Consider the following 15,128-nt stretch of genomic DNA (forward strand, 5'->3'; position numbering starts at 1 on the left):
ATGGACAAACAAAACACAGAAATTTTGATAAACTCCAAGCAATGGTTAGACAAGAAGGGGATGACATCAGTCAGAAATTGGCCCAGAAGCCCAGCTATTCGGCATGCCAGGGCAAAATGCGGAAGTCTTGCAAAAGAAGAGTCAACATTGTGAATATTAAGTAAAAAGTGGTTAGACCTGAAATATCTGTCATTCTTCTGGATGGTACCTCACATTTGTCACACGACCTGTCATTTTGATGAACACTTGTGTAAAATATATTTGCACTTTGCATTACTCTGTGAAAAGGGAATGCCATCATTTTGTCTCCGCACTCCTCGGGTCTAGCCCCAGGTACTTTCAGATTAGAGTATAACTAAGTGCTACCTGAAAATATTTGTAGCATGGAGGCCAAAGGTAACCAACCGTTGATGTTAAATGTTTGTTCCTCTGCCAGCTATCTCTCCTGATCCCTTCATGCACTTGAATGTTTGGCTCAGTTGAATGTTTATGTGTTCTAAGGTGGGGGGGAACCAATGCCAGATAGCTTGGAGGCAGCTTATCTCCCACAAATATATAAGGGCTGGGAAGCTCACATGGTAGTAGTGGATCCGCTGGACCTGTGTGGTAGATGATGTGGGCTGGGCCTGGGAAATCAGTGTAAGGTGCCGCTGGTTTTCACCAGAGCCCCCGCAAAGCGGGATGGTCTTGCTGCGGCAGGCGGCACCCAGGTCGCTACCCCTGGCTTGACTCAACCACACAGGTGGCTGAGGAGGCACAAGGCACAGGAGGGATACGGCAAGTCATGGTCAGGATAGCAGTAGGTCAAGGCTGGCAGCACAGGTGCAAGATCAGGAATGTGGCAGGAGGTAAAAAAAGGCGGGCAGCACAGGAGCAAGGTCAGGTCACGGAACAGGGGGGTCTGGAACACAGCAAGGCAAGGACAAAACATTTTCTCTAAGGCACAAATGGCAAACAAAGATCCAGCAGTGAGTGGAAGGAAGTGCAGAAACTTATAACCAAGGTGCTGGTGAAACTAATAATTACAGGCGCACTGGCCCTTTAAATTTAGAGCTCTGGCGTGCCCTAGGAGGCAGGGGCAAGTGCGCCGGGTTTGCGAGGACAGAAGAAACAGCAGAGAGCGGAGGCGAGTGACGGGCCAAGATTTGCATGCAGACGCTTCCCGCAATGCGAATCCCACTTGACTACTAAGCCCAGAATAAACAGAGATTTACATGAAAAAATTACAAATTATCCCAAAATTTTCCCAGAAAACTATATATCAATCTACTCTACTTTTTCTGCTCTATAACAATGATTTCTGCAGGTCAAACCACATTTTTAACGTGACAGGTTCCTTTTAATAAATGTGGCAGACAACACATTTAATTTTGCTAATAAAGAATAGTGGTAGTTGTCCATTATTTTTTTTGCTAGAGGATGGGGTTGATAGCAGTCCCAAGGGAGGATGACGCAGCCATTTGGGAAACATGTATCACTGAGAAGCTGCAGTGTACAATACAGCACATCTACTGACAGGAAGGCTGGAGCACTGCACCCTCAATAGCAAGTACATTGACCCAAGTGATATAGTATGATGTTGTCTACGTCAGTTCGTTATGGACCGCCATAAAAGGGTTGTCACGTTTGTCGCAGCAGTGCTGATCTGTCATTGCTCGGTGAGAGAAAATCAGTCAATGGGCCTAAATTGTTTTCATTGGAGAAATGCATTGTTCAAGAACTAAGTCAGCAATACCAAGACTGACAAGTATTTATAGAACCAGCTGGCTGTGACTTATGGGAGAGTGTTACCGTGCAAGAGAATAATGGGCCTGCTATACACTGCCATCTAGTGGAAACTTGTTCTGAACTCAAAAACGTACTGTTTAGTTTCATGCTATAGTCATGTATGGATATCAGTCATTATTAGGAGGCCAAGCAACAAAGTTGTAAAAGACACCTATTGTATTTGTTTAGATTATTATTCTTAATTTTACTATTATTCCACCACTAATTTTATATGTTTGTAATAGCCGCCCTAAACATGCCACCCTAAACTTGAAACATGAAGGTCACATGATCTGGCAGCCATCTTGGTTCTTGTAGTAATTTTTCCACAATATTTAAAAATTGTCTCCCCTGAAACCGCTATAGCTACAGATGTATAAATTGTTGTCTGTGGCTACACTGTGATCTAGAGTCCGATTTGTTCATTACTAGTCTATTGACCACATCATTTGGCAACTCTATATTGGATTGCACAATATTCTACAAACATCTTTTCTGAAACAATTTTTCTTATTTTTTCAGGACACAAAAATATATCCATAGTAATGTTATACTCTTCGTAAATAAGTTGGTCTCTAATTATGTAATCCCTTTAATGCCATGGCCAATGACAACCTTTGATGGTCCATCAGCGTCATGTGATGTGATTGCAGGGTCTGATGCTCAACTATGTCTCCTATAAGCACCTACAAGCATGGCCTAATAGTTTTCGCTGTCAGTCTAAGGCTATGTTTCCACTTGGTTTTTCCCGGCAGTTTTTAGATATCTGCCACTGCAGTTTTTGAGCCGAAGCCTCAAGTGAATTCAAAAGGAATAGGACATATAAAGGAAGGACTTACACTTCTCCTCCCCGATGGATCCACTTCTGACTTTGGCTCAAAAACTGCAGTGGCCAATATACAAAAACTGCCAGAAAAAAAAAAAAAGTGGAAACTTAGCCTAACAGAACAAAATATTTGAAATATAAATTAAATACTATGTATTTCAAAGCATCAAATGATTGCTGCCTATAGTTCCCTACATGGACGCAAAAAGTTTAAGTTTAATAAAGTTAAATAAAAATAAGTCCTCCCTTAATAAAAATAAAAAGAAATGTTTTACTATAAAAACAATACATTTTCCAATCCCCCTGAAAAACATGTTGTATGTAATCTATATGTGCTCCCTCCATCACCCATGCTTCTGTCCCATCTGGACTGATCTTTCATCCATGTCATTCAGCCTCCTCCAAAGGGACACACTAGTGGAGTGGAGGAGGTTGAGTACCATTGTATGGTCACTTACTCCACTAAATGTCACCATGTTATGAACAGAGATTGATCTAGATGGGACAGAAGGATGGGTGATCGAGGGGGGCATAACTTCCACAAAATACATAATTGGGCACTAGTATAAGGACATAAGAACATAAGCAAATGGCTTATTTTTATGAGCACATCTTTCAGTAAAGTGGCCAACACTTTTAAGGGGTTAATATCTGCACATTCTATCTTTTTGTTTGAATTTTTCTCTATATAAATCCAATTCTACTGATTTCTTATGGTTGTTTCACTAACACTCCTCTGTTTTCCCATTTGCTTTTTATTTGGTATGTTGAGCATTTTCTATTTGGCTTTTGGAGTTTTTTTTACTGAGTTTAAAGGAAAACATGCCAATTGTTATAATAATTTCCTTTCATGTGTAATAGGGGTGTCTCACAAAGCCAGAATGTTCAGCTTTAGTTTTATATCTGTGGTCTGTGTAGTTACTATACAATAAAAAGGTTGGGCGACCATCCTCTAAGAGGAGTGATTAATATTTGTCAGTGTTTCCCTAGAAGAGGGTCACCTACTGTAGATGGCGGTGGGGTCATCTTTACAGCATGGCTTCTAGGTTGTCATCATCCAGATAAAGCAGCACTCTGAATTGTGAGGCACAAGTTAAAGGGGTATTCCGGCCTTATATATCTTATCCGCTATCCAAAGGATAGGGGATAAGATGTACGATCGCAGGTGTCCCACCACTAGGACCCACGTGATCTCGGTGCAGCCCCCGACATTCTGTGCCGGGCGTTGCCTCTGAGACGTGACGAAATGGACACGGTCCCCTCGTGACATAACGCCATGCCCCTTCCACTCATGTCTATGGGAGGGGGTGTCATGGCCGTCACGCCCCCTCCCATAGACATGAATGGAGGGGGCTTGGCGTCACAAAGGGGCCGTGACTTCACGTCTCGGTGGCAGCGCCCGGCTCAGAATGCCGGGGGCTGCACCAAGATCATGGGGGTTCCACCGGCGAGACGCTTGCGATCATACATCTTATCCCCTATCCTTTGGATAGAGGTCTAGATGTATAAGGCCGTATAATACGTCTTTAAGAGAATATGCACCTGCAGTTTTCAAACTATTTCATTTTTTTCACACTTTGTTATGTTGTGGCTTTGTGCTAAAATAAAAATAAATTCAGATTTCTTTCCTTCATTCTGTCCTCAATACCTCATAATGACAAAGTGAACACAGAATGTTAGAAATCTTTGCCAGTCTATTAAAAAAGGATAAATATTCAGACCCTTTACTCAGTACTTAGTTAAAGTCTATTTGACAGCCTCCAGTCTTCTTGGGTATGATGCCATAATGTTTGCTCTACAGCATTTGGGGGTTTTCTTCCATTCTTTGCAGATCCTCTGTCAGGTTAGATGGGGACTGTTGGTGAAAGCCATTTTCAGGTCTCTCCAGAGATGTGTGATTGGGTTCAAATCAGGACTCTTGCTGGGCCTCTCAAGGGCATTCACAGAGTTATCCCTGCACCCCTCCTGTGTTGTCTTGGCTGTGTGCTTAGGGTCATTGGGGGAGATTCATCAGAACCTGGGCAGAGGAAAAGTTGACCATTTGCCCCACTCAGATGATGTCTTATTTTTTTAGAGGCATATTCCAAAATGAAAAAAGTGATCTGATTGGTTGCTATCGGTAACTGGTAAACTTTTCCTCTGCACAGGGTTTGATTTGTCCTCCACATTGTCTTGTTAGAGAGTGAACCTTTAGTCCAGTCTGAGTTTCACTTCAGAGCACTGTGAATCAGGTTTACAATATAAAAGCATGTATAGCATAAGCTGTAATTAAAGGGGTACTCCGGTGGAAAACAATTTTTTTTCAACTTGCTAGGAGATAAGTTATTTTTCACTACAGAACGCCTTTAAGGAATTCATTTAATTGATGTAATTGCATCCATCCATGGAGCCAAACCCATGACTGCCACATTAGCTAAAACAGGTAAGCATGAGGCATGCACAAGAACTCCTACATTATTCTTAAATGGGGTACTCTGGTGGAAAAAAAATTGTCAAATCAACTGGTGCCAGAAAGTTAAACAGATTTGTAAATTACTTCTATTAAAAAATCTTAATCCTTCCAGTACTTATCAGTTGCTGTATACTACAGAGGAAGTTGAGTTGTTCTTTTCAGTCTGACCACAGTGCTCTCTGCTGACACCTCTGTCTGTGTCAGGAACTGTCCAGAGTAGCAGCAAATCCCCAGAGCAAACGTATCCTACTCAGGACAGTTCCTGACATGGACAGAGGCGTCAGCAAAGAGCACTGTGGTCAGACAGAAAGGAACTATACAACTTCCTCTGTAGTATACAGCAGCTGAAAAGTACTGCAAGGATTAAAGGATACCTCAGGGATGTACAAATTATCTTCTATCCTAAGGATAGGGGATAAGCGTTAGATCGCGGGGGGTCCGACCGCTGGGGCCCCCCCCACGATCTCCCGAACAGAGCCCCGGCTCCCTGCATGGAACAGGCATTTTCGACCACCGCCAGAAGCTGTGGCCGACACGCCCCTCCATACAGTTCTATGGCAGAGCCGGAGCGTTGCTTTTGGCAATCTCCAGCTCCCATAGAACTGTATTGAGGGGGCATGTTGGCCACAGCTTCGTGCTGTGGTCGAAAATGCTTGATTCATGCAGGGAGCCGGTGCTCCGTTCAGGAGATTGCGAGGGAGGGAACGGGCCCAGCGGTCGGTCCCCCCACGATCTAACACTTATCCCCTATTCTTAGGATAGGGAATAATTTGTACATCCCGGAGTTCTCCTTTAAGATTTTTTAATAGAAGTAATTTACAAATCTGTTTAACTTTCTGGCACCAGTTGATTTGACAAAGGATAGGGGATAAGTTATAGATCGCGGGGGGTCCAAGCGTTGGAACCCCCACGATCTCCTGAATGGGGCCCTGACAGTTTGCTGGAAGGGGGTGTGCTGACCCCCGCACAGAGCGCCGGCCTACACACCCCATCCATGTATCCCATAGAGATACAAGTCAGCCGTGGCTTCCTGACTGCCATGGCCCCATTCAGAAGATCGCGGGGGGTCCAAGTGCTGGGAACCCTGTGATCTCTTGAACAGGGCCCCGGCAGTTTGCTGGAAGGGGGCGTGCCGACCCCGCACAGAACGCCGGCCGACACACCCCATCCATGTATCCCATATTGATATATGGAGGGGGTGTGTCAGCTGCGGCTTTCTGCGGGGGGTCGGAACAGCCGCTTCCAGCAGACTGCCGGGGCCCCATTCATGAGATCCCAGGGGGTCCCAGATCTTGGACCCCCCGCGATCTATAACTTATCCCCTATCCCTTGGATAGGGGAGAAGTTATTTTTCACCGCACTACTCCTTTAAGCTGCCTACATTTCCCATGGCTGTGCAAAGGGATTGGTGGTGTTTTTTTCTTTTAGAGAAATATTGCCACAAGGTGAAAGTAAATGAACCTATAATCACAATTAAAAAGTACCTGTCACCAAATAAACTTTTCTAAACTAACTCAGGCTATGTTCCCTAACTACCCCTAACACCTCTCCCTCCCTTAAAAAAATTTTCAGAGCTTTAAAAAGCTCTGTATTATACCGTTCTTCTCACATAGTGCAATCTCCCAGCAGGAGAAAGTGAGAGTTTCCCAGCAGGCATGACATCACTGAAGCCTGCTGGGGGACCACTTCCGCCCTCACATCGTTGCAGCGTTGTGATGAATAGAAGACCTCAGGCTATGTGCAGCTTTCAGTGAGGCTTTTTGCAGCTTTCAAAAAGGCTCTGTACATGTTTCAGTGAGGCTCTGTGCAGCTGTCAATCAAGTTTAGTGCAGAGAAACACTTCCTGAGTTTGGTCTCCTGCCAGGCCGAGAGGAGACCAAACTCCCTGTATTAATTGTGGCAGGGAACAGAACAGAGCCACCTAGTGGCCATTTTTTCTATTACATTTTAAACATTTATGTTGATAATTTTAAAAGCAAGTGAATGGGAAAGTGTCTGCTAATTACACATGTTGTCATCCGTAACTTCACAGGAAATCAGCTGACCAAGGATTGACCACTTCCTCTGACATTAACATTAAGCACTGTCATTCTCTGTGGTTCAGATTGGTGATAACAGGACCAAGTTACAGTAATGTAAAGCATTGATGCAGCTGTTCTGTAATAAAACAAATGGTGCTGTAGGACTAGTGATGGTGAGTGTGCATGACATGGGCAAAAAAAACAAACAACCGTGGAGTATTTCTCTAAGAATATCTTTTTTCCCCCTCTCCACATCTGCGCTTCCACATAATCCTGTCTCTGAGCTCTGCAGGCAGTTCTTTTCCCCTCTTGGCTTAGTGTTTGCTCTGATATGCATTGTTAGCTGTGATACCTTATATAGACAAGGCTGTGACTTTCCAGATCATGTCCAATCAGGTGATGGAGTCAAGGTGTAGAAACATCTCAAAGATGATCACGGGAGATAGGAGGCCCTTAGAGCTAAATTTCAAGTGTCATGGCAATGGGTCTGAATACTTATGTCCATGAGAAATGTTGGTTCTTCCTTTTCAATAAATTAGCAAAGGTTTGTAAAATTCTGTTTTTACTTTGTCATTATGGGGTATTGAGTGCAGATTGATGGGGAATAAAAATCAATTTTTTTTATTGCATTACAGAGCATCAACATAATAAAGTAAAAGGGTCTAAAAACTGAATTCACTGTATATTTATTACATTTTTAAACTTTTTGTTTCTTATCTATTTTTGTTTTCTGATTGTAGATTTTTCATTCTATTTTATGCACAGGATTATGGGGGCCGCCATCTTGCTTAAGTTGCTATTAAAGTGTTAGTTTTGACTTGTGAATGAGAATGTGAAGAGTTTTCATTGCTAACAGAAGTGGAGACAAAGTGATCAGCTGAGCCATTTTTTTCTCCCTGCCATCTATTCACCACAGATTCCATATAAATTCTATAGGGGGATATTTATCAAAATCTGTGCAGAGGAAAAGTTGACCAGTTGCCAAAAGCAACCAATCAGATCATGTCCGTGGTCGGGTCCCGATCTTCGTATCTGCGGGGTCCCAGTTGCTATCAGCAAACGGGACCCGCGACTAATACCGGACATCGCCGATCGGGCTGACGCTGCGATCAAAGTTGATTGTGGCATCTAAAACGGAAGAATATGCTGCCGATTAGCTCAGCAGAGCTGTTCGGGACCACCGCGGTGAAATCAGCGGACAGCGGGAGGCTCTCTACCTTGCTCCACGCTGTCCAATCGGCGTTTGACTGCTCCAAGCCTGAGATCCAGGCTTGAGCAATCAAGCGCAGATAACACTGATCAATGCAATGCTATGGCAATGCATTGAACAGTGCCTGCAATCAGTGTATTGCATGTTATAGCCCCCTATGGGGACTATAAATGTGATTTAACCCCTTCCCTAATAAAAGTCAGAATCACCCCCCTTTTCCCATAAAAAAAAAAACTGTAAAAAAAATTTAAATAAACATATGTGGTATCACTGCGTGCGTAAATGTCCGAACTATAAAAATATATTATTAATTAAACCGCACGGTCAATGGCGTACACGCCCAAAAATGCCAAAGTCCAAAAATAGTGTATTTTTGTTCACTTTTTATACTATAAAAAAATGAACACAAAGCAATCAAAAAGTCAGATCAAAACAAAAATGGTAACGATAAAAACGTCAGATCACTGGGGCGTGGCTTGAATATGGAGTTGTGAAGACCTGTTTGGAGTGAGCTCCCAGCCAGCACGATTCATTAACCTAATTAAGGGCACCTATCTATGGGGAGAACAGCCAAAAAGGCAAAGAAGAAGGCCTTCTCAGGTCCGCCATTCTCTCAGAGTGACCTGCCATATTTCACCCGTTCCCAGCCCGCACGGAGCGGCTCCCTGCCCGGGCCCTCATGGTGCCCGCCATAAAAGCTCGGCCTGCTCCTTCCACCTTGATGGCTGCGAAATCACTGCCCGTGGCTCCTTCGCTGCCACCCTCACCTACCTCCGCCTCTCCTGGCTGACGACACGGGCCCCCGGCGGACTCCAGAGCTCCTGCATCCCAGCCTCCAAATAAGCAGGTGCTCCCCGGCAGTGCCCAAGATGGCGGACAGACCTCCGGGACTCCCTCTATGTGTGCAGCGGCTGCTGCTTCCCCCGCTGCACTCGCCGCTCAGCCTCTCTGCCTGGCTCCCAGCTGTCTGATTTCCCGCTGCCCCCCACAGACCAGCGCTGGAACCTCTGCACCACCAATGAACTGTGATGTGAGCACAGGGATGCAGCCGGGCCATCCATCCCGGGCTCCCTCACCAGCCCCTGCTCATAGCATTCATGAGCTTCCTGTTGAGGAGGACGGCTGCAGGGACACATTAATGACACAGCAGGCTTCCATGCTGGAGCTCCTGCTGGAGGGAGGCCCTGACCATCTTGCAGGCCCCCCTCAATTTGCTCCTGGACTGCAGACTCCACACCCTGTTAGCTCCATGCTCTCCCTCCCCACAGGCTTGGTACCAGTCCCCCCTGCAGGGGCACCCAGCCTCTACTGAGTTCCGCCATACCCCACTGCATCCTCAAGAGCACTCTCAAGGTCCTGCATCCTTATCCCCTCCATGGACCTCAGGCTCTCCATGGGCGCACGCCACCCCTCAGGTACGGGTTCAACCCCATCTCCAGGGGGCTCCCTTTCTGGTGGCTGACCCACAGTTCTCTTCTGGCCACACTCCTCACCTCCATCCTCTCCTGATTGCCCACTCAGCCTGATAGGCACTCCGCCGGTGTTCAGGCTCAAACGGTGGGCCTATCCATCCCTGTCTCTGCTGGCATCCTCCCACAGGCCTCGGTTCCTGGCACCCCTCCACCTCCTTCTGACAGCCGCCTAGTAACTCTGGCCAACCTGGGCTCCCTGGTTCTCTCCTTGCCCACTAAGGAGGACTTTTCTTCAGTGGTCACCGAGTGCAACCAGGAATTTGCATCCCTCCACTCTGACCTCTCAGCTTTATCTACCAGAGTATAGACAGTGGAATCCACACAGGACTCAACCTCAGTTTCTCTTCAGGCTCTGCAGAACGTGGTTCAACAACATTCTGACCAGCTCTTTACGCTACAGCAACATTTGGATGATGTGGAGAACCGCAATCGCGAGAACAACATCCCCATATATGGCCTTCTGGAGATGGTGGGTGCTGAGGAACTGACGCCTGCCCTGCTTACCATCTTTAATGACCTCCTAGATCGACCACCTGGCGCTCACATCGAGCTTGACCGTGCACACAGGGCTCTCCGACCACCTTCCTCTGATGATCAGCGCCCGAGTGGCATCATATGTAGAGTTCACTTTTACACAATCAAAGGACATTCTTCGGCAGTCCCACACCCGCCATCAGATTCTGTACAAAGATGTCCCGTTCCAGCTGTTCCTTGATCTGTCTAGGCACACCCTTGCCCAGATGGCTGCACTGAAACCTGTTCTTGAAGTTCTAAGGGCTCGGGACATTCCTTACCGCTGGGGTTTCCCCTTTGCTCTAATAGTTCGGAAGGACGGCCGCACTATCTCCCTGGTTTCCTGCAGGACTTGGACATGCCCGCTCTCACTCTCCCGGACTGGTCCTCCCTGTCCTCAGCTGCCCCGAAGCACCCTTTGCAGCACTCCCCCCTCCAGCCCTCTAAAGCGGCTCACCCAGGTCTCCCCCTCAGAAGGCCCGATGCCAACGCCTGGTGACTCGCTGGGAACCGGTGCCCTCTTCATCAGTGGGCACATCCTCTACAACCTGATGTACCTGTGCCTGAGTATCTTTGTCTTTATTGGCTGCTTAATATGTGACCTCTGGGGTAACTTAGTAGCATGTTGGAAGTGGGGGGTCCTGGGGTCTTATGTTTTTTGTGTTTTTATAAGACTTTACCATAATTATTTTTCTCTTATCTCTTACATGCCTGCCCAAGTCGCGGCTGTTTGATGGGCCCCTACTCCCCTCTCACTTTCCCTCTTGCTCCCTCTACTCCAGCCATCTACCCCCTTGTCTAAGTTTGTTCCATACCCTCTTTGGTGCCCTGCGATTGTCTCTTCATGTTTTTCTTCTTTCCCTCATCGCTATGTATGTTCCAGGAGCTCCCTTCCCAGTTGTCTGTCCACTGCCCCGAAGCGCCCTTTGCAGCCTTGGTGAGTGCTTCCTTGTTGGACTTTTGTCCGCCTTAGTGTCTGCTGGGGCAGTACTCCCATGCTGCTTAGTGTTTTTTCTCCCCCCCCCTCCCCCTCCTTTTTTCTTTTTTTTTCTTCCGTCCCCCTTTTTTTTTGTCTGCTTGCTCTTCTAGTTTTTTGTGTTTCGTCTTTGTCCTGTCAAGTCCTTTGCCCTTGATTTTCCTTCCCTTCTTCTGTCTCCTTTCCTCTCTTCCTTCCACCCCGACCACTTCTCCTTTTCTTTCTCCTCTGACCGGGTGTGCCCGCAAGCCTCAGCACTTGTGCTCTACCTGACTCTCCTCCTTCCATGGCAGACCTCAACATGGCTTCCTTCAACACCAAGGAGCTGAATGTCCCTTCCAAACGGGCTCAGATTCTGCATCACTTCCATAGGCGTAGGACGCACATTGTATGTTTCCAAGAGATGCACTTTAACCTGTTAGGGACGAAGGGCGAATGCATACGCCCTTGCGTCCTGGTACCGGGCGGGTCACCCCGGCGGGGACCGGGCCGGGGTGCCTGCTGATAGATATCTGATGCCCAGGGGGGTCATTAGACCCCGCCATGTCGGCGATCGGCGCAAATCGCAAGTGAATTCACACTTGCGATTTGAGTCGATTTCGGGTCATTACGGGTCTATGGTGACCCGGAATAGAAGGGGGATCGCGGTTGTCTAAGACAACTACGATCCCCCTACAGCGATAGGAGTGAGGTGGCAGGGGTGCCACCCCTCCTATCTCTGCTATTGGTGGTCTAGACGCGACCACCAATAGCAGATCAGGGGCGGAGGGGTTTACTTTAGTTTTCCCTGTCCTGCCCACCCACAATAGGCGGGGCAGGACGGGGAAAACGACAGGGACCGAACGCCGAAGGTCCACTTACCCCTCCGGAGGCTGCGGGCGACGGTGATCGGCGGGCAGCGACAGAGATCGGCGTGCGGCAGAAGAGGACGCTCCCTGGATCCTATGGAAGCCGGTAAGTTGCCTAGCAACATCTGGAGAGCTACAGTCTGAGACTGTAGGCCTCCAGATGTTGCAAAACTACAACTCCCAGCATGCCCAGACAGTTGTTTGCTGTTTGGGCATGCTGGAATATGTAGTTTTGCAACAGCTGGAGGGCTGCAGTTTGAGACCACTACATAGTGGTCTCTAAACTGTATCCCTCCAGATCTTGCAAAACTACAACTCCTAGCATGCTCAAACAGCTCTTTGCTGTCTGGACATGCTGGCATTTGTAGTTTTGCAACATCTGAAGGGTCACAGTTTGGAAATAACTGGGCAGTGGTCTATAAACTGTAGCCCTCCAGATGTTGCAAAACTGCAAATCCCAGCATGCTGAAACAGCAAACAGCTGTCTCGGCATGCTGGGAGTTGTAGTTGCGTAACCTCCAGCTGTTGCATAACTACATCTCCCAGCATGCCCTTCGGCGATTAGTACATGCTGGGAGTTGTAGTTTTGCAACAGCTGGAGGCACACTGGTTGGAAAATACTGTTAGGTAACAGAACCTAACTGAAGGTTTTCCAACCAGTGTGCCTCCAGCTGTTGCAAAACTACAACTCCCAGCATGCACGGTATGTCAGTACATGCTGGGGGTTTTAGTTTTGCAACAGCTGGAGGCACACTGGTTGGAAAATACTGTTAGGTAACAGAACCTAACTGAAGGTTTTCCAACCAGTGTGCCTCCAGCTGTTGCAAAAGTACAACTCCCAGCATGCACTGCATGTCAGTGCATGCTGGGAGTTGTTGCTTTGAAACAGCTGGAGGTTTGTCCCCCCATGTGAACGTACAGGGTACATTCACACGGGCAGGTTTACAGTAAGTTTCCTGCTTCAAGTTTGGTCTGCGGCAAATTATTTGCCGCAGCGCAAACTCCTAGCGGGAAACTCACCGTAACACGCCAGTGCGAATGTACCCTAAAAACACTACACTACACTACCACATAATAAAGAGTAAAACACTACATATACACCCCCCTTACACTGTCCCCCCCAATAAAAATGAAAAACGTATTGTACGGCAGAGTTTCCAATACGGAGCCTCTAGCTGTTGCAAAACAACAATTCCCAGCATTTCTGGACAGCCACTGACTGTCCAGGCATTCTAGGAGTTAAGCAACAGCTGGAGGCACCCTGTTTGGGAATCACTGGCATAGAATACCCCTATGTCCACCCCTATGCAATTCCTAATTTAGTCCTCAAATGCGCATGGCGCTCTCTCACTTCAGAGCCCTGTCGTATTTCAAGGAAACAGTTTAGGGCCACATATGGGGTATTTCCGTAATCGGGAGAAATTGCACTGCAAATTTTGGGGGGCTTTTTCTCCTTTTACCCCTTGTGAAAAGGAAAAGTTGGGGGTTACACCAGCCTGTTAGTGTAAAAAAATAAATAAATGTTACACTAACATGCTGGTGCTGCCCCATACTTTGCCCCATACTTTATTTTCACAAGCAGTAAAAGGAAAAAAAGCCCCCCAAAATTAGTAACGCAATTTCTCCTGAGTACGGAATTACCCCATACATGGGCGTAAAACACTCTGCGGGCGCACAACAAGGCTCAGGAGTGAGAGCGCACCATGTATATTTGAGGCCTAAATTCGTGATTTGGACAGGGGTGGCTGATTTTACAGTGGTTCTGACATAAACGCAAAAACATAAATACCCACATGTGACCCCATTTTGGAAACTACCCCCCCCCCATGGAGCGTAATAAGGGGTATAGTGAGCATTTACACCCCACAGGTGTTTGACGAATTTTCATTAAAGTTGGATGGGAAAATGAAAAAAAAATGTTTTCACTAAAATGCTGGTGTTACCCAAAATTTTTCATTTTCACAAGGGAAAATAGGAAAAAAAGCCCCCCAAAATTTGTAACCCCATTTCCTCTGAGTAAGAACATACCCCATATGTGGATGTAAAGTGCTCGGCGGGCGCACTACAATGCTCAGAAGAGAAGGAGCGCCATTGGGATTTTGAAGAGAAAATGTGTCCGAAATTGAAGGCCACATGAGTTTACAAAGCCCCCATAGTGCCAGAACAATGGACCCCCACCACATGTGACCCCATTTTGGAAACTACACCCCTCGTGTAATGTAATAAGGGGTACAGTGAGCATTTACGCCCCACAGGTGTCTGACAGATTTTTGGAACAGTGGCCCGTGAAAATGAAAAATGTTATTTTTCATTTGCACAGTCCACTGTTCCAAAGATCTGTTAAATGCCAGAGGGGTGTAAATACTCACTGCACCCCTTATTAAATTCTGTGAGGGGTGCAGTTTCCAAAATGGGGTCACATGTGCGGGGGTCCACTGTTCTGGCACCACAGGGGGCTTTGTAAATGCACATGGCCCCTGACTACCATTCCAAACGAATTCTCTTTCCAAAAGCTCAATGGCGCTCCTCCTTTTCTGAGAATTGTATTTTGCCCGCAGAGAATTTTACGTCCTAACATGGGGTATTTCCATACTTAGAAGAGAAGGGGTTACAAATTCTCTCCCATAACCCTTTGTAAAAATGGTAAATTTGGCGAAGAAACTGCACTTTAGCGAAAAAATTTTTTTTCTCATTTACACATCCGATTTTAACGAAAAGTCGTCAAACATCTGCGTGGTGTTAAGGCTCACTAGACCCCTTGTTACGTGCCTTGAGGGGTGTAGTTTCCAAAATGGTATGCCATGTGGGGTTTTCTGCTGTTCTGGCACCATAGGGGCTTCCTAAATGTGACATGCCCCCCAAAAACCATTTCAGCAAAATTCACTCTCCAAAATCCCATTGTTGCTCCTTCCCTTCTGAGACCTCTACTGCGCCCGCCGAACACTTGACATACACATATGAGGTATTTCCTTACTCGAGAGAAATTGGGTTACAGATTTTTGGAGGCTTTTTCTCCTATTACCACTTGTAAAAATTCAAAAAC

The sequence above is a fragment of the Hyla sarda genome, chromosome 6 (assembly GCF_029499605.1).
Source record: "Hyla sarda isolate aHylSar1 chromosome 6, aHylSar1.hap1, whole genome shotgun sequence".
NCBI lineage: Eukaryota > Metazoa > Chordata > Amphibia > Anura > Hylidae > Hyla > Hyla sarda.